This window comes from Poecile atricapillus, chromosome 1 (genome assembly GCF_030490865.1).
Source record: "Poecile atricapillus isolate bPoeAtr1 chromosome 1, bPoeAtr1.hap1, whole genome shotgun sequence".
NCBI lineage: Eukaryota > Metazoa > Chordata > Aves > Passeriformes > Paridae > Poecile > Poecile atricapillus.
The window spans coordinates 11044382-11065414 of NC_081249.1; the positions used below are offsets into that span (position 1 = coordinate 11044382).

The 21033-nt window shown below is 40.6% G+C and overlaps 1 protein-coding gene across 5 annotated transcripts in view; it reads left to right on the forward strand.

The window, feature by feature from the left end:
- The first annotated feature begins 16364 nt into the window (after window positions 1–16364).
- The window catches only part of TAB3 (TGF-beta activated kinase 1 (MAP3K7) binding protein 3), a 44483-nt gene continuing 39814 nt past the window's right edge, over window positions 16365–21033 (forward strand). For 4 of the 5 annotated variants that reach the window (XM_058835945.1, XM_058835954.1, XM_058835960.1 and 1 more), the window contains exon 1: window positions 16368–16670. The gene's annotated coding sequence lies outside the window, so the exon portion shown is untranslated. Of the gene's footprint in view, window positions 16671–21033 lie in introns of all 5 variants that reach the window. The other variant, XR_009277293.1, reaches the window with a different exon arrangement.

Genomic DNA, 21033 nt, shown 5'->3' on the forward strand with positions numbered 1-21033 from the left:
TTGGAAATCCCTAGATCATTGTAAATTAGGGAATATTCCTTTTATTTTCCAACAGGTATTATTTGAATGTCACTACAAACCTCCATATCTCTGTTGCAAACTGCAACATATTTTTTCCTTGTTATTTGAAGGCATTCATAAAAAATTCCATTCTACCAAACATTAATTTGTTAAAAACCCAGTCTGGTTTTCTTCTACCACAATGTTTTGTTCAGTCATTGTAATGACTATTCATATCCTTACCCAAATTACCATTATACTAACATGGCCTCATACCCTCACTGCAAATGCTCCAACTACCACATGCAGAACAGTTGCTGTTGGAAATTGTGCTCTAGACCACTTCAAAGCTATTAAAATGAGGCATCAATCCAGCTTTTACCAGAAGTGCTTCTGAAGTGTTGCTTCTTCTTTTTCTAAATTGTTTCTTTTCTCTTCTGGTTTTTCCTGTGTGAAATTAAAAGCAACGAAGCAGCATCTGTGGCCTGTTTTGCAGTTTCTGCTGCCCTCTGATGGGTGCAGTGATAGAGCAGCTTTGGGAACTCTGATTTTACTGTGTTGAGCTTGTTCAACATAAGGGATTTAGGCCCCTTTTCCTGCTCCCCAAGTGAATACTAAACAAATACAAGCAAATACATGAGTTGCTGTTTATGCCCTCTCTTTCTCAGGTGGTCATTTGTATTTGTGTAAAGGAAAGGAAAAGAAAATATAGCTACTAGCTTCTTGAAGAGAAAAAAAAAATAAAAAATAAAAAGGATTTTAGGCTTCTTTGGCATGGATCATACTTCAGCTTAAGTGTGTGCCTCTCTGAAATCAGTCTAAATATGGTGCACCATGAGATTAAGCAGTGCATGCTTGCTCTCCATCATGAGTAGCTTACCAGTTTCAAGCTGTCCTTATTAGGTTTGAAGCCTCCCAAAGACACTCTTTTTGCCACACCTTGTCAGATGGATCCTGGTCCTGCTTTAAAGTCCTTGCTCCTCCTAATTTCATGTGTGGTAGGAGCCAAACTCCAGTCTGCAACACAAGCCTTGCACCAAGTCTTGATCCACTGAAGGCCCCCACTCCTGCCCAAACATTTCCCTCTCCCTGAAAGGGCTGAGTACTCCACTCATGTCCCCTCCTGCACCATATTGGTAGTTACTGATGGAAAAAGCTACATTCTTTTTCAAAAGGTACAGCCATTATGCTGCATCCTTGACCAGGTCTCAAGAAGAGTCTGAGTGGCAAACCCAAAAAAAAGCTGTAACACCGGTGACAAATTTGACAAGCATCAGCAAAGACAACAGTACATTAAACATGATCTTAATTTGTGACATGCCTTTGAAGCTATGCTACATGCTGAGAATGCTGACACCATAATCATGGCATGTTCTGTGCCCTCATCTGCACTGCTCTGCATACAACATGAATGGGCAATCTTGCTCAGAACTGAGAGAAACCAAATCAAAACCAAGTCAAATATATATATTTACTCATGTCACTGATGGAAATCATCAGGTAAGAAAGTTTAGAACAGCAAGATGTTTTCCTTTGAAATAAATAAAAAAAATTTCTACAGTATATTTTTAACATATTTTCATTCTCTTGAGGGATTTCTAATAAGGATTTACAGTGAAATCTCCTGTTTACTCTCATGTCACACATAGACTTGACAAAATGAAGTCAAAACTTCTCTCTGTGACTCACTGTGGTAGCCAGGCCTTAGTTCTAGTTATGACAGGTACAGTACTTGCTGCTGACAGTTCTTTTAGCCATTTGGATTTCTGTTAAGGCCACTGGCAAGGATGCTATTTGTTTAATTAACTTTCTGGACACCACTTTCAACTGTAATTACTCCAACCTGGACAAAGACTTTACCTGCAGAATGTACTAAAATATCATTTCTGTCTGATAACTTTTCCTCATCTCAATCAGCTTTAGCCTGTAATCTGTATATAGTTGTTTACTGTGCTGCAATTTTTCTTTCTTTCTGCTTTTTAGATTCCATTGCTATGCTTGGGATGTGTTGAAGGCTTCAAAGTAAAATGGTCTGGCCTCTAATGAATTTCTTTCAAACTTGATGCACATATAAAGAGAATATAAAGATTGATATCCATCAAACTTGATGGATATATAAAGAGATATATAAATGGGATATAATTAGAGCTAAACAGTTATTAATAAAAGTTGGGTTTTTTTTATTTCCACCCCTGAAAAGCAGAATCTAATCAAGAATATTCATATAACCCAAGCAATCCTGTACGTTCCCTACACTTTGAACACAAAAAGAATCAACATGTTCACAGAAGCAGGGGGAAATAAAAACAAAAAAAAAAACAAGGATGAAGCCTTTTTGATTTGCAGTGAACCTTACACTATAAAGAGGTAAATGAAAACTGAAGTGAGCTACTTTCTGTGTAGAAAGAAGATGAGACAGTGCCAGATGTGGAAAGATTCTAGCAGTGAAGAGTCCAGGTTTAACACCAAAAGGGCCAACTGAAGCAACAATAAGCCACATTTTCAGTACTTCTAGAAAACTTTAGAAATCAAAGCCATTCAAACCAGATTTAAGATTCTTAATAGCCTTCTGAAAATGAAGCAGCTACTGAAGGACACCTTAACACAAACATAACCCTCTTTAAAAAGGCCTGGGGTGGAGCTAGGAAATTATAGACCAGTTTGACCTTGGTGGTAGGCAAGATCCTTAAGATATTAATAAGAGATGAGATCACAAGGAACACAGACTGTGCAAAGTGATTAATTGACATAATCTACTTGGATTTCAAAAAAGTATTTGACATAAAACTGTAAAGTAAATTAATATACAATGGTAGCAAGCACAACATAGAAGGTGTCATCCTTGAGCAACTAATGAGAAGCACAGGTACACCCTATATCTGCCCCTACTATTGGCACTCATGGAGGAGGCATGATAAAATGTCATTCATTTAACATATAGACTGCAGACTGAGGCTAATTTGCCATTCTAAGGCTGCTGGCCTTTAAAGATACAGGGGACACATTTTGCTCTCAGTCCCTCAAGTGAAGTCAGTTGAGATTTACCACAATGAGTGCTGAAGACTATATATATTCTGTGTTAGGTATCATAGTTTCCTGTCAAACTAAATTATTTTGATTTGTTGGTATTTGTTTGGGTTTACAGCAGTGGGGATAAGTATTAGCCCTTGTTTTTCAGCATTGAGTTCTTTGATGGTCACTTTTAGGAACCTGATTTGGTGTCCTTTATTTATATCAATATAAATCCTGGACAAACCCAAGAAAGATGTTCCATTAAAATGAATAAGGAAACCTAGCACTGAAAGCATTAAATGTGTACTTTGGGCGTGGCTGTCTGCAAAGTTAATTGCATCAACTACAAGAGAGAAATTGGCTTATGTAGCTTCTTTACTGCTGATCCCTTGTAATGCCAAAAGGAAGTTCCAACCATTTACAAGCTGACGTATATAAAATGTGAATCCACTGGGATGCCGTAAGTCTCCTTTGGAAACCCCGTCACCGTCAACAGCTCAGGCTAATATCAGCAACTGCTGTGATAGTTGTTCAGAACAGCCATTCCTTTTCCAAAGTGTAAAGTTGAAACAGCAAGATAAAGTTGCTGCTTACACTCGTGTTGTTGCTTCAGCGGGTTATATTTATCCCATTACTACTGGAGAGCTTGGCAGTCGCTGAAGCATCGTGATGAACCGAAGTTAATGATAGCAGGGAAGCCAGCTCTGTTCCAGATCTGTCATGTGGATGTGATGCCATGTGCAGCGGACTGCAGTATCAATGAAAGGATCAGAAAGGAGTCAGCTGACCACTACAGATTCAGTTCCTGAAAACCAGCCCACATCCACAGCCTGAGTGTCCCTAGGGCAAGAGGTAATCCCACTGTGTACTTCTGGAACCAGGAGGGACTGCCAGCAGGAACCAGCCCAGAAGAGTGTGTGTCAAAGTGGCGATGGATCTCTAAATTCAGCTAGGTAACTGAGAATGAAATTTGAATCAAATCTGCTGACAGCCATTTGTGTGCAAGTCACAGTGCCACTCAGATGCATTCTCTTGGAAGTTTGGGTTATTTTGGTGGTGGTGATGTTGCATCAGAACATGTTCTGAATCTGGTCTTGGACTCTATCAGAAGTATTATCAGGACTTGAAAGTAAAAAAGTTCCAGTAACTCTTTCTACGTCATAGACCTCACACTAACTCAGTCCTCTGACTTAGCAAAGTTGCACAATCTGGGTTGGTAAATGAAGGCTTCAGCTACTTACATCTACCTTTTTGCTGAGTTTTTGGATCTCTACCAGCTGAGAATTTCATACATCCCTTGCCAAAAGGAAAAGAAAGCCACAGAAACAATTTAATCTGCTTCTAGGCCATGCCACAGACTTCTTACATAACTTGTTATAGGGTGCCCTAGGGTGTACAATCCATGGCACCCTCTGTTGTGAACAAAATGCACTGTAAAAAAGAACCTTATATTTTTTTTCTTTATTATGTCTTCAGAACATGTCTTTCTTTATTATGTCGTCATCAGAATAGTCATGAACTGCTATAAATTAAAAGAAAGTAATCTAGTTGCAAAGAGACTTTTGGAGACGACAAATAAAATACCCCAATGTTTACTCCCTGCAAACATTTAAAATGTCCAAGAGAAGTGTCTCTCTATACTGGAGGCTGATATTTCAGTCTCTTCACTGGAAGCCTGGCTAGTTTCTCGGCTACTGTTCCTCTCAATCCTCTTCAGAATCTCCTTCATTGATACTTCGAGCTTTGGTCATTCTGAAAGGCTGGACTAGAAATAACATGGAAAGAAATGAGTGTAGCAACTACTGTGATAAAGGAACTTTGAAAAAATGTAATTATGACACTTAAGGAGGATCCAAATGCTTCCCTACATGATCTAATGGAAGAGAAAAACCAAATTCACAGATTTTTTAAAGCAGAGAGAGAATGACCACTGGACAAAGAAATGGCACAACATTTATGCACTATGATACATTCCAATACAGAAAAATCAAATAAAGCCAGCAGGAATAAGATTTATTGAAATGATTAATGAGTATTGAAGGTCTGGGGAATGCAGGAGCTGGCACAGAATATATGACATTTCTGGAGAATCATGGCTGGAACAATTTGTTTTCCCATACATAAACAGACTTTTCTTCTCTTTGGGCAACACAGTTCATCACAAAGAGTTATCAAAAATATAATCAAAAGTGACTTTTGACCCCATGACAAAAGCAGTGTACATTAGTGCCAAGTTCTGCTAAGTTTTATTTTTCTTATATGGATTCTGAATTTCATCCAGTTATGACTTTAGACCCTTGAGCTTTGTGGCCTAGAGTGAGCAGACCCAATCTAGCCCAGAATTCAGACAGCACAGCAACAACATGAAAATACTTCTGTCCACCTTATTCTCTGCTGGAGCCTTGTGCCAGGCTAAATACAGAGCATGGTCCACTGTTCTATATGATTTGAATTACAATTATTATCAAACTCACAATCACTTAGGATATATGTTCTCATTAGGAGTGTTTCTGCTAAAACATTTATACAGCAACAATGGAGATAGGTTACCATATGAAATACTTCTCATCTGCATTCACCTAGAAATTTTATCAGAAAAAGTGTGCTAATCTCCAATCAGCTTACTCATTAAACATTTTATTAAATGAAAACTATCTGACTGCATCTTTTCATGTAACACATTAGAATACAGTCATTACTTAGGAGTCAATTCTGCTGAGCCAAACCCGCAGTTTCAGATTCATGCAGCGCCCTGGCCATAAAACTACCACAGTTTACCAGGCAGAGTGAGAGGCTGGGCTTTTGCAGAGAACACACAGAAGCCCGTGATGGGGAGAACAGGGTTGTTAATATCCTGAGCCTTCTGTAAAGCTGTGGAAAAAGATACACATGGCTAACAGATCCCTCCATCTTCATGGATGCTTACCTCCTTTTGCTAGGAAGTAATGACCATGGAATCACTCCTTTTTGGTGTGTTATCTATAAATTGAGGGCTGTGCAGCTGCACTGGAGGTTTAGCCCTAAGGATACTGTGCTTTCGAAGTCCTGTAAAGGATTTCAGTGAGCAAGGGGTACTCCAAGCCGTGAGTCTGCCTGAATCTGTCTGTTCAGACTTGTGACTAATTGAACATCTCACAAAATGAAGGAAACCAAGGGAAGGCAGTACCAACCGGGCATGCAAATTAAATTGTTACAAAGATATGTGTTGAACAACTTCAGATAAAATTAATCAAATTACTATGAAAAATTATAGGCTGTAAAATTAAAGAGACTGAAGATGCTTTTAATCACCCAGTGTTAGTTATCTACTTAAAATACTTTGGGAAGGATGAATAGGAGATCCATTAGGAAGCACATTTCTGCTATTTATTGTTTAGGAAGTAATTGCCATACATAAGCTAATCTGTCTGCTTTAAATGAACACTCGGAGAACAAAAAAAAGTGTTTTGTATTTTGGAAAGCAAATGTCTCACTAAAACTATTTAACTGTACTGGCAAAATCACAAGCAAGAAAAAAATTAAACTTCCTCACAATTTCTAAGCCAATTCCAGGATTTGGTGACATGTATTACAAATGCTGTGGTGGAACTGATGCAGGTACTGTTCACCCAATTTAAGGAAAACCCATCCTGTGTATTCTTTTTTGCCAGCATTAAATGGCTATGAAACCATAGCCATTTATTCCAGCCCCAGACAAACTTTGACCCTGCTCTTCCCTCTTCACTTGGTTTCACAGGAATTAGCCTGACATAGTCAAATCTAGATAAGACTCTCAGCTTACACTGACAGCTGAGAGGGCTGAAATGGAAATAAAAATTGACAGTACAAGTTTCTCTGATGTCTGTGGCTCTTGTGATTAACAACCAAAACTCATGCAGCAAGGAAAATCTGCATGGTCTTAACTCCCACAACGGAGAAGCAAGCCCAGAAAAAAATTACATTTAGGAAGGAAGATACTGCATACTTAATTCTCTTTCAAATGAGTATGTCTTTCTTTTGATTCTCTTCTCAGATACTAACAGTTTGAGTCTGTGCACATTAAATCAGTGGAAAAATCTTCCAGCTGTGTTAGGTTCAAATGTGCTCCTTAAAAATCTAAAAATAAAACCAGCTGTGATGGGTTTAAGAGTCAATTTCTCTACACAATGTAATAGTTACTTGAAAAATAATTAATGATGGTCCTGTTTGAATATTGTCCTAAAACCCGCCTCATCCTTACACAAAACCAAACCAAACAGCAAATCACACAGCTTTTGCAAGTCCTTGCAAGCTTATTGACTTCGGTAACATTTTTATCTGAGTGAAGCTGCAGTGCTGACAGAATTCAATAGCACAAACTCACTCCTGGAACGACACCAGCTCCCTCTATGTACACCTTGGCAGACACATCTTCTGGCTGAAAGACTGTGATGAGATAGGAAATAGAAGCAGTAAAGCTCAGCCTCCCCTATGTTGATGGGTTCCCGAAGATTTATGGCGTTGCTAAGAAAGGCGCAGGGCCAGGCGTCCTGCAAACCCTCGCTCCGGGGATACTTGCAGAGTTTTGTCTGCGCTTCAGGTCTGGCTGCCTTCCCATGCAAACGATGCATGAGGATTAACTTCTGTGCCAAAGGAAGCACAGATAATTTTGCCTTGAATTGAATGTTAACAAGTAGCAGACCCTGTGTGAGCGAGGTTTGAAAGGTAATTTTTAAAAGCAGCTGTTTCTTTAAACTTCACTGTACTTTCCAATTACTGGAAAACTGAATGGCTTTCACTTGAAATCACATGTGATATAGCCTGGTAACTTTGGGTAACAGTTTTGGAGTGGAATCCTTGAATCCAAGGATGAATAATGCCATTCCAGCTATTATATTGCTGAAGGTACATTTTCAAAGGCATATGCAGACTCTGAAACAAAACATTTCCTTGAGGACAAGACAGACAAAAAAGTAAGTTTTTAGACATACAATAGTAGGGGCTGTCAGCTGCTGTCTGATTTGAAAGAAGTCAAGAACATGCTTTGTGTTTTACTGCTATAAGGGATTCTTGGCAACATAAATTAAAAATACAGTTATTTGTCTTTGGAAATAAGCAGCTACCTTGTTTCACATCTAGTTGGAAATGTTTGTTAGGAAAACAATTCTCACAGATGTTGAAAAATATGATTTTTTAAAGTCATACTATTATTAGTGAAAAGTGAAATATTTACCCTGATTTGTTTACTGCTTCACTTAGTTCCCTGATATTATTTGACTGAAATATGGAGTATTTACTTTCTCTTCTCCATTAATTTAATTGTAATAATGAAGATTTTCATTCTTTTTAACTTGCATTCACTGTGTTTACTATTGTGTTGGCACAGATTTGACACAAAGGAAACTTTGCTTGGTAAAGATGTTCAGTTTCTGTGCTGGAAAGCTGCATGTCCGATGAAAGGCTTATTTAAAAGGTGTTAGTTCCCTGAGGCACATCTCTCTGAAAGTCAGCATTCATATTGTTTTCTTTCCTTTTTTTTTTTTTTTTTTTTTTTTTTCTTTTTCTGGTTGATTTTTTTCCTCTGCCCCCTGTGAACTTTGCCTATCTTTTCAAACTACAGGCTTGAAGAAAACCAACCACCCAGATTTTGTTTTGTCATATAACTCAGGAGAACTGCTGGAATTTTCTGTCCTGTTTTTGCTTGCTCTTACTCCTGCAGTACCTGACAGAAGGTTAATCAGAACTCATTTTCATGCTCTGATAACCTGTGTAGAAAAAAATACAGAAGGCTGGATTATGAGAGCCTTGATTAGTACAGACCAAATGTATCTTAAGCATGTTAGAATAGTTTTATAAAATTCAAGTATTCCATACAAAACCAGCAGCAGGAAGGTCTTCCTTGTCTTCAGAAAATTTACTTCTATTCATTAAGGAGTAAAATGGCGGAATGAATTTCAGGAGTGTATATTTTCAAAGAGAGCAGAAGGTGTTGAATCTTTATTATCAGTGTCTCAGGGAAAACCTTTTCGTAGACCATCTGGAATTTCCTAAAAAGGAAACATTAATCTAATTCCACCTGATGAGAGCAGGATTTATTTTCTGTTTTCATATGTTTTATATTAGGTCCTCTAACTGGAAAAAGCCAGTGGTCTGTGGATCAAAAGAGAATCATAGAATTTGACACAGTGTGGCTTAATACTTTAATGGATTTAAAGTTACTACCAAGGAATCTCTGGCAGCTAACAGAAGGACCTCAGCAAAAAGACAGATGCAAGATTTTTTTTTTTTTTCATCACTTGTCTTCCCATTCCACTTCAAATGGGGCACACCACACCAGAAGTATTGGGAGCACCTGCTACTATTGACCCCAGCATCACACAGAAAGAAGGGCAAGTGCTTTTCAGCTGGCTGGAAACAAGAAAAGTCCCTTGCTTACAAACTAGTGCCCTCAGCAAGCAAGTTACCCAACAGCTCAAACCCCACATATGACCTAGTGTCACCTTGGGAATAGAAGCTGTAAGAAATGTCTGTGAGTGACTGCAAAATCCCCTTGCTGCACACACCAGTCCATGGTGTCCTGGCTGCAAAATCACTGAAGTCATTTTGTGCACAGTCCTCATGCACCACCAATACTGTCTTGTGCCCTGGCCTTACATTATCATTATACCTGAAAAATACTGACAATATGGCCCAGGCTGCTGGGAGTTCAATACTTTACTAATTATTGTCATGGGATGAGTTTGGAACAGGGAGTCACAGATGCCTTCAGAATTAAGCATTAGTTTCTCAAGAGCTGAGGGGAACTGTTTCAATAAAGTGTTGTAGTGCGAGCTGTGTTTTAAAAAAAACTCCTTGGCCTTAACTCTCCCTCAAGTACCAGTGCAGTACACCCCAATCTTCCTCCAAAAGTGGTGCTGATGATTTACAGAACTGCTCAGGCTGCAGGCTGTTCTGCAGTACTGCAAGATGTCATAAACTGCAAATCAACAGTCAAGACACTTTTAAACATTTCATCATAGGGCCCTACCTTAAAGCTTCCTTTTCAAGGTCCAAGAAGTTACATGTTTTGCCCAGTGATTTCAGGCAAAATTCTCCATTACTATTTAAGAACACATATAGGTCATAAATTAATCTCTGGCTACTAACCCAGCCTGTACTATGACACCACTGCAGCCTCTCTGCAGATGCCTCTGCCACAAGAGCTGGTTCTGTTGTAGTGGGCACACTCACATTAACTTTCACCTAGGTAGAAACAGAAGTAATACAGACTCACCAGCACACACTTCATCACTGACAGTACAAACCTACAGAAAATACTGCATATATATATACATGTGAAGTTTGTGAGCCCAGTGTATTTATATGATTGTCAAAATGGACGCTGGCTGGATTAAACTTGGTGTGGTTATGCCCCATCACTTACTGAGCAAAGATACTGCAAAGATAATAGACTGATAAACTGATCCTGAAAGTGTTTTACACACAACTTACGCTCTTGCTGCTGGCCCAAAATATTTCAGCATGGCTGAAATGAAACTTTCCATAGCAGGCTATAAAATATAATCAAAACAATCACAGAATGAAATCTGTTGTGTTTTATATAATAAAGAGGAACCTTGCCCAAATCTTGTGTTAGTAGCTGGTTTTCACTCATATCCTGCAGCAGGGTTGCACCTTAGTGTGGTATTACAGAGCGTGGTTTGAAAATAATTTTTTATTACACTTGTGCATCTTTCCAGGAATATAACAACAGAGACTAAAAGGAAGTATTTGTTTCACAGTCAAAACACACTGTTCCTTCCCTCTGGAACAACTCACAGGGCTGTAACACCCCTTGTATCTCTCCTGTCCAACAAAAGAATACGAAAGCAAGAAAGAGTGTAAAGAACATTTGATCCTTAGGCAGTAATGCTTTCTACATGTCCCACAGACCTCTCTTGCATTCCCATAAGGATGAGTATTTCATTTCTACAGACTGGGTTTTTCTGCCCCAATCACTCTGATTGCTTTCACTAGCAACCATATCTGATGTGATGTGGTGATCAGCTATCTGCCCCTGTTCCTGTTCAGGATCAGCTGGCACTCAGCAAGAGCTGGGCCACTGACAGTATGTGATGATGAGTTTGGACAAGCAGTCAGTACAACTCAAAAGCATTATCTCCTTTTCAAATGTCACACTTCAGTGAAAAATCTGGGAACTGGAAAAAACACCCTAATGCTATTAGATCTGATTACAGGAATTGAGGCAAAAATGTTACTTATCCTGAGGGAACTGCAAACCACCAAATCATCCTAAATTAAGGAATGCACACAGTCTTCTATTATGGTAATTTGCAGATGTGTTCCTTTTATTCTCGAGAATTTAAAAATCCTTAAAAGAAATTTAACAAATCAGACTCCCCAATCTAGGTGCATCTATGTAACACATAAATGGCACAATGGACTCAAGCCAGGGGCATTGTGTGCACTGCGGAAGGACAGCCACACCTAAGATAAAAACGGAAGCTCATTTTATAGGATACAGTAGTCCCACACAATAGCACTGGCACAGAAGGAGCAAATGACATCATTCATTTCAATTTCTGCTACCACAGGGGAACTCTAGGTATTCAGGAACTTCATTTGACCGGAGCACCAAAATTAACAGCGATGAAAAGCACTACTAAGGAAATCAATTATATTTATATATATCATCCAAAAGAGAAACACAGTCTTCATGTCACTTTAGGAAAAAAAAAAAAAAAAATCACAAATTCCATTTGAATTATTACTAAAGCCTTTGAATCCTAACAACAAAAATTCATGCTTATAAAAGACATACACGTAAGGATGTCTTTTCACTTTCCTCACACTACAGATCCCATTCCAACACTGAGAAAACACTTATGCCCCAATCCCTTATATGTTATGACTGGTTTAATTTATCAGTCTTTCAGCACCAACAGCTTAATGACAACAACTGTGCCAGGACTGCAGATGTTAAGGAGCTTCTGCAAAGGAGTTACTTGAAATTTTTGTACGTTTTTAAGCATGCTTTTGAAGAATCTGCTCTTCAAAAAGTCTAGTTTATCCAAATCATACTCTAATCTGTAAAGCAGCAAACTTAATTATGGAAATTGCAAAATAAAAGTGATGACTGCAAGCCAACGAAGAGGCAGGGAATGGCACACTGGGGGAGCAGCTCTACGCCTCTTCCCAGTATCTGTCTTGTTCTCCAGGTCAGAAGACCACTCCCAAAGAGCAGGAGAGTTCTGTCCCTGCCTGATGGAGTCACTCACAGAACTTCAGAGTACAAAGGCATACCTTGAAAATCTTCTGGTACATAAAGAGATGTGACCACAGTGTTGTATGTCTGAAGTGAAGAGTAAAGGGAAAAGGGAATAGTGGGGGATAATGTCTGATCCTTCCCTGGACACATGGGACACCTAAACATACACCAACAGGTTCCCCAAACTGCGTAAAGTGACCCTTCTGAGGGTCGAACACTATGCAGTTATTTAGATCTGCACTTCATAAGGCAGCAAAAGATTCCACCTTAAGATAAAGCAGTAACATTTTTGACTGCTCTTGGGAATATTTTCCATTTTCTCAGAGGTTTATTTTGACTTCTCAGCTTCACTATTGCTGTGTTTACTAGTAAGTTCCAAAATACCTCAATTTTGAGCTCAATTTCTTGATCCATGATCAAATGTTAAAACAAGCATTTTCTACTGCTACCTCAGTGACGTGGCTGACACCACTTTGAAATTAAAAAAAAATAACCTAGGTATCTAGCAGAGTCAAAACAGCTTTAAAACAGCTTTGCAAACAGCTTTAGCAGAAGGAAAAGTACAAAGGATGATGCATAATTCCAAAAAGTTGTGATTAAATTTGGAATCTAGTAGATTAATTGTGCTCTAGAAATCGTTTTTAGGGCATAGAATTCACATTAAGGTGAGGAAAGGCCAAGGATACGTTCCTTAAATGTAATGAAACATGTAATGAGAAGTGAGGCAGACTTACAAACCAATGGCACAGGACTTGTTAAAGAATATGCAGGCAGAATCAAAATTATCATAGAAAGGATATTGTTGACTGTGAGCTCCAGTTCCATAGGATTCCACCTAAATAATCCTCTTTAGACCCTGAATTCTGCAATTTCTTGAACACAAACTACCACTGGGGTCAGCAGGACCGGACACTTACACAAAGCACTACCACAGACAGGTAGATGACTGCTTAGATTTCATCACAAAATAATTTCCTTCCATAAGGAAAACAGTGTGAAAAAAATGGTACCTTCTTACTCTAGGCATGCATTCCTGGCTCTTTCCATGATAGTGTTAAATACTTGAAGTACTTTAGGACCAAAAAATAGAACTTATTTTTTTTGATAAAACTCTGACAAATACATGCATTCCATTCCCACACAGTGGGACTGCGTTCCCCCTTAAGCATCACCAAATAAACTTGTTTGGTACATTTCAGTGACAAAAAGTATAATGGTGTAACAGAGGAAAGAACTCTGACTTTTTAGATTCAAAACTCAGCTTATGGTGCTTGCATCAGAAAAATCATGCTTTTGATTTGTAAATGGAACTAAGTGAGTACAGGAGCTATTCAGACAGAAAACCTATGGAAGGGTAATTTTACCAAGATGCTTTTCTGACTGCAATTCCTAGGCACCAACATACATAAAATTGCTTTCTTCCAAAACAGGAAAATGGGTCTATTGGATTGTTGCTCATAAAGAGAAAAGGGGAGCAGAAATAACTACATTTTTGTTCTGCTTAAAAATTAATGTAGCATGGAATTTAAATTCAAACCTGAGGCCTTTCAAAGATAGTAACTGCCATAAGCATTAAATAAAAAAAAAAAAAAAAAATAATCATACATAACCCAGGGGCATTTTCATCTAAAAGTTATTACAAGACTGGATTTAACGATGAATTCCACTTGACTTTAACTGTCTGAGCTGCAAGTATAAAGGTCTAGCTTAAAAATTCTTCGTTGCATATATTGCATTTTTTAAAATACAGAAAAAAAGGTGATTTATTTCAGAGTCCTGATACTCTGGTTCCCACACAGCTGTCTAAGAACAGCCATGATTACTCAGTGCCAGCTCTTCTTGTTTCCAGCTGCTAAATCCCATTAGAAGCAGCTAAAAATGCATTAAGCGTTTTCCTAATATTACTTTTCCGAATAATCAATTTTTGTAGTTGTCATATGGCTAAAAGACAGAAAAGCTGGATCAGCAATAAAATTAACTGCTTCCAGAGATGTGTTCAGCAAAGTTAGAACATACACAATCTTTGATTTCTGGGGTAATCAGGCACCTAATACCCATAAGGATTTTTTTCTTAAATTCTTGAGCACAGCCCTGGCTGTGCTATGATTAATTGTGAAGTTTCAAGACCGATTAATTTCCCAGTCTCACAATCCTGTTCTCAAGCCTACAACTAGCTAAGGGCAGATGAAAAATTCTGAGCGTCTGCAATTTCTGTTGGAATGCTCCTGCTTTGAAAGTGGGATAAAAGTCAGGCAATTGCTGGATTATAGTCCTCCACTAGTCCACTGCAGAGAATTGCAGAGGAAAAACATAATTTCAAACAAAAACAAAGCACTGGTTGCTTCTGAAAAGTAATGGAGCCATGGAGCCCATTTGTATGAAGCAACAGTAGTTCGCCAGGACACACTGGAGCTGTAGTACAAGGAGTTTACAGAGAGGCAATGACAAAGTGAGTCAGATGTTGGTTTGAAAAATCTGGAAACAACAATGACAGGATGAATTAAGACAGTAGCTGGACAACACAAATAATGCTGCAGAAGCCAGGGCCAGCACGTGTAAGCCAGGGCACAGAGACTGTCATGTGCACAACATCAACAGGGCTGTTTCTTACCTTTTACATGAGACCAGATATAGCTATGGGAGCCATTCATTGGCATTAACAGCACACATTTATATTTGGGAATTAAAGATTTTTGCTGAGGAATATGCACTTCAGCATCTTGATAATAATTCCAATCAGAGAATAAGAATCAATCTCTTTTAGATAAAAATATTGTTGCACCGAGATCCTGTTTAATTCTAGTTTTGCATCTTGCCCCTCCAGAAATGTTAGTCAGGCTTGGTGTGTTTCTGATGTAGGGAATGGAATACAGGAATTCCTTAATTAACTTCACACAACCTCTGACACGGGAGCTGAGGCCTCTGCACACGGAAGATGACGTGGAGAGCCAGTAATGGCAATACAAGACACACGTCCCCCCTGCACTTCCAATTCTCTGCCAGAGAGAGACAGAAGGTGGTTACAGAGCTCTGCAGATGCTCTCATTGGTATCAGTGCAATGGTGTTTCTGTGTCTCTGAAACTGTGATAAGTAAAAAAGAAAAAAAATCCACACAAGACAGATGCTGTCAAAACAAAGAAAAATATCTAAAAATGCACACACAAATCCTGAAAAATGCAAATCATGGTCTTTCTGATTTGGGAAAAGATGCTTTAGACCGGTTTGTGCTGGCACACAAACCGAATGTAATCTCAAGGCCCTGTGGATGAAAAATCAGTGTACACCCACTAAACCATCTGCAAGGATCTGCCTCAACAGGAAGGTTTCAGCCTCCGTAGATGTCAATTAAAAGTTCACATTGGATCAATCCATATTAATCATAACATCCCCAAGTCTGTCCTGCAAGCAGAGGTACAAAATTATTACATGGACTGGCACACGATCACAAGACATCTGGGTAGGAGCAGAGCACACCAGTGTTTTTCTGCTCATAGCTATCCGGCGCTATGTAAGAACACACGCTGGAACAGATCGTCCAGAGAGGACATGGATCCCCCTCAGGGGGGACATTCCAGCACCGTCTGGACACAGTCCCGTGCCATGTGCTCTGGGATGGCGCTGCATGAGGAGAGAGGCTGGGCTAGATGACCCACTGTGGTCCAACCTGACACATTCTGTGATTCTGTGAACTGTGCCGTAGCCACTGTGTCCACGCACCTTATCGCTGCTGTCAACGTTCAGGAAATAACACCTTGGTTCCAGTCACTGCCCAACCACGCCCAGGCTTCTCTAGAGGGGGAAGCCCGGGAGGAGGAACCTCGATCGCCTCTAGCACGCAGCACCGTGTCCTTCCCCGGCTCCGGGGAAGCTCCGTTTAAAGGCACCGAGTATTCCCCGCGGTGCCGGGGCTGAGGAGAGACATGAGAGCACCCCCAGCTCGGAGCCCCTCACACCGTCTGGCCCCGCCCCTCGGGGCTGGCCCCGCCCCACCCGGGGCTGCTCCGGGGCTGCTCCCGCCCCCGGCCCCGCCCCCGCCCCGCCTTCCCCCGCTCATTGCCGCGCGCCTTCGCGCCCCCACTCCCCCCGCTCCGCTGCTGGCTCCGCCAAAGTCTCGCGAGAGCCGTGCGGTCCGGCGCGCGCGGGCCGCGCCATGTCGGATGCCGTTGGGCGCAGCCGGGGCCCCGCCCCGCCCGGCGGCCCCAGCGCCCCGCACTGAGCCCGGAAGCGCTTCCCGGCCGCGCTCTGCCCCGGACCCCTGTCCCTGCTCCAGCCTCCGCTCCCCGCGCCCGCCGGGGCACGCGCCTCTCCCTCTCCCCTTCCTCAGGAGGAGCGGGGGGGCCCCCGCAGCGGGGCCCGGGGCAGAGCCGGGGGGCGGGAATGCAGCCGCCGGAGCCGCAGCCGCAGCCGGAGCCGAGCCCCCAGCGCAGCACGGTGAGGGGGGGCGGTGGTGAGGGACAGGTGTGGGAGGTGAATCCGGGGGCGGGAAGGGCCGCCCCGCTGCCGGGGGTCAGTGAGGGAGGCTCGGGTGACACCCCTCGCTCCCCCCATGCCGCCGGGCTGTGGGTGTCCCCCCTTCCCGTGTAGGAGCGGGCTGTCGCCGTCCCGGGGGGACACAGACGGGCTGCCCCAGGGAGCAGGGGGTGTCCTGCCCTGCGTGGGCCCGGGTGTGGTGACGGAAGGCGACTCGTGTTGATCCTGGCTCCTGTTTCGCTACCGCACTCCCACGCACCGAGCAGGGAAAACTTTGGTCTTTGTTTTTGGAGCCCTTTGCGGAGCGAGGCGGGCGGACTGCCCGGGGATCCCGTGCGGGTGTCCCCTCAGCAGGGGCTGTGGTGTCTGCTGGGCTACTGATGATGCTCTTGCTGCGTAAAAATTAATTAATTAATAAAAACCTAATGAATTCACAGGTAAACGCTGCCACTGCCCCTTGGACGTGACTGCAGCGCGATGCTGCTGCTGCTCCTTGGCTCTAGAAATAGAAGGCCCCCAAAGGTAGCAAGGCCTTGGCTAAGCTCTGTCCAGAGTCTTGGCTTCAGGTCGGGTTTGAGATCTTATCGACTGCTTCTATTGGCTCTGAGGAAGATTAACTCGAGTTTCATTTTAGTTGATTTTTTTGATGTAAGTGGATATGGTGGATGGATGCAGCTCTTATTTATACTGTTCAGTGTTAGTGTAGGACTATGCACTTGTGCTTTTTCTCTTGTTCAAACATAACTTGTAACATGATATTGGCCGTTGTTTCCCTGGCTTTGGCAAGGAGAAAACAAGGAGAGGAAAGACAATTGCTTAGATGGCCTGGGAGTATTTGTACTTCAGGGTTTGTTGGAGATTCTCTGTGTCCAAAAAAATGGAATGGCTCAGAAACACCACACTTGGAAAGTAATGGAAAAACTTAAGTTAGACACAGTGTTCAGGTAAACATGCATAAAACAGTCATGGAAGGTCTCAATGCTAACAGGTTTGAAGATATTATTCTTCAATTCTAAATAAATACTGAGAGTGGTCAGGTTAACGTATGCAGCTGATGTGTTTGTTATTTTTAATGCTGGTGTTTACTGTGACAAAATTGAGTAGTATTTCTTCATGGGCATATATAGCATGTCCACCTGATTACTGATGTTTCCAGAGGACTTAGTAGAACAGAACTCTTAAAACTTACAGGTAAAGCTTGCATAGTCAAAGGTCAGTCACTGGTCTGGTAACTTTAATTTTGTTTTCTAGATCTGCAAGAAAAGCAATACTTTCTTCTGCCCCTCCTTAAGTATATTTGCAGTTAACATACTTCATGTGAAAAGAAGAAATGTTAAATTCATTTCCTCTTTGTAGAGAGAGAGGAACAGGATTCTTAAAAATAAAGCATTTCACAATATTTGTAAAAGCTTGCACTTTTTCCTGCCTTGTGAATGGTGTCTGTTGACAGCAGCAATCTGAAGAGCGCCATAACAACCTGAATTAATTTATATATAGATTGTCTCAGTTTGTCTGTAAAATTACCATACCAAATTTTGCACACAGTAGTAAAGAATAATAAAATTAGCATTTAAGCCTACCTTTAATCTTGAATCTTTTGGTTTAAACACAGGTAGCTGGATAAGTGTGATGCATTCTTATTATGAAATCATCCTTTACTTTTACGACGTATTTTTTTCATCTTGGTTCATAACCTTTACAGATAATGACTGCAGGTAACTAACGAAGATATTGTGAGACCTGTGTTCATTCTTGTATGCTGAATCTCACTGAGGCTCCTTTTTCTTTCCATGATTTTTCATCTTGAGGAAGACTAGGTGTTGTGAAAACATCTGACTTTCACCCAGCTTTGGTGATATCTGTGCTGGTGTCTCTCAGTTGAGTTGCAGAGTAAAGGTAATCCTAATGGCAAATGACTCTTTTGAAGTCATCCAGGAGAATACATTGATGTGATTCTTTGGTTTATCCGGCAGTAATTCCTCTGTCCCCTCTCAAGAATAATGTAGGGCTTAAATAAAGTTTTTGGTTGCACTGGTCTGTAGAGGCTTTCTCCTGATTTCAAACCTGTGATAATTTATTTTGTATGTGTCTGTAAACAGCATAAGTAACCTCAAAGCATGACCTACAAAAATATTCTTCATTAGGGCAAGAGTTACATGGGCATGTACTGCAGTACATAATGAATGGGAAACCTAAGATGTTTCATTGAATTATTTTTCAAAGTGCTTTGTCTTCAGCTGGGATGATTTTCAAATCCCTACTTTCACAGCTTCAGTGTTTCAGTAAAATCACCAACGCAGGCAAAAGCCTTTGATTTACTTTTTGGACACCAAAGGTATTTTAGTGATGATCAAGTCATTGAGAAAATGATCAAATCTAGTAAATTTTGGGTAACATCAAATGATACTATCGTGTGTGCTTAGTCATCCAACTCAACTATGCTATGACACATTCTGCTCTGGGAGTATCTATGATGCAGCTGTTCCCACTGCTGTGAGCTGAAGTAGGTGCAGTGCCTGTGTGCGCACACATAAGTGCAAGTAAAGTGCAACTAAAGGTGTTTGCAGTGGAAGTTATTTTTGTTCCATGGTATGGTTAAAAGGCAGGTGACAAATGGAGTGTGAAACTGAAACGGTTCATACAAAGCCTGAAATATTATCATAAGCACCTTTTGGACTACTTTTGAATGCAAGGTATGTGGTAGAAGTATCTGTTACTTGTGGTTTTGCAGTATCTTTTCCTGACCCTGTTACTGTCTTTACTCAAACAGAAAAATAAAGCCAAACTGAAAAATTTTGGTGCTACCTAGTGCAGTAAACTAATATTAGGGATTTATTTTCAAATCTCTGGCAAAGTTTTCTATTATTGTCTTTCCTTTTTCTACATTGGAACTCTTGATTTTCTATATAATACAAATTTTATCTAGGCTTATTTCTGTATAGGCATAGTAGACTAAAATACTGTCCAAAGACATATTGACTGTCTTGTTTTTGTGAGAGATTGAGAACCCTTTTGCAGAAGTTGAATGTGTGGTGATGTCATGGTGCCAGTTCTCACCTGTGATCACTTTAAATAGAAAGATAAGTTTTGAAGTACTTGTTTAGACTTGCGCATGCAAATATTGAAGGTGTTGGTTGAAAACACTGCTGGAATAGGTTCCAATAGTCTGCCAAACCTTCAAGTGTCAGTCAAAGTTGTCCTTTGAAAGGCTTTTAAACATGGAATGTGCTCATAATACTTAAGCAAAATGCTCTCTCCAGCTCCAGGCAAACGGTGATAATTAGGTGGTTCTGTGGTACTGAATATCCGTGCTGGGTATCTCCTGTTCTGTATGAGGAGAGTGGTTGGTCAGCAACTTCTGTGCTGTGTCAGTGTTTTAGAGGTGGCACTGTGGTATTGGTATCCAGGAGACTCACGTGCACAACTTCCAGAAAAAACATCACTGAGGCGTCCTCATTGACTTGAAGCTGAAATACATGACACAAAATTCAGTATGTATATAATAAGGTGAGAAAATGCCACAGTATTGCTGGTACAGTTCAAGTTGTGCAGTGAGTTCTTATTGTTTGGCATTTTTCTTGTTCTTCTTTTCTTTTTGAAGATTAATTATACCAGATAGGTCACAATGTCTATCTCAGCTTAATGTCAGAGTGGAAGTAACATTTCAGTATTCTTACACTCCATTGATTACTATGTTAAATGTTTCTTCCAAGTGTTATTTTAAAGTAGTCAGCATAGCACTACAGAGTAAAAATGAAAAATGCCATCTCTGTTGAGGTTAGATACTACAGCTTTGTGTTTTTAAGAAGCATTAGTTCTTCAGTTCCTGGTGGGCTTTATTTTATTAACGGGCCTGAATTCAAAGTAGTGGTATTTTAAAAGCATTGAATTACCAGGTTTTGTCCTAATCTGGCTCTATTGTAAGGAAAATTACTGCTCTTTTCAGAGAGTTGTTTAAAGCGAGGGGCTTTGTAAGCAAATAGCAAGGTAGCAAAGAGAGAGAGAGGGTGCAAGAGATCTTTCTGCTATGGTAGTGTTGAGTAACCTGGTGGTCACAACTCGAGTACAGACGTTTTCCTACCTGTGTGTGGGCTTGCTGGTGGATTATTAAGAGTGTTTTCTGGAAAAGACCTTTCAGCAGATTCTGTTCAATCAGTCTTATTCAACACTCAAAATGAAATAGTTCCTTTCAAATGAAATTGCATATTCACTAAAGTGTACATTAATTTGAAAAGTGGGTCAATTTCTGTGAAATCATGGTTGATCTAGGGACAAATGGAGAGTTTTTAGAAAAAGAAACCCCGTTACTATCAGTGTTTGTCTT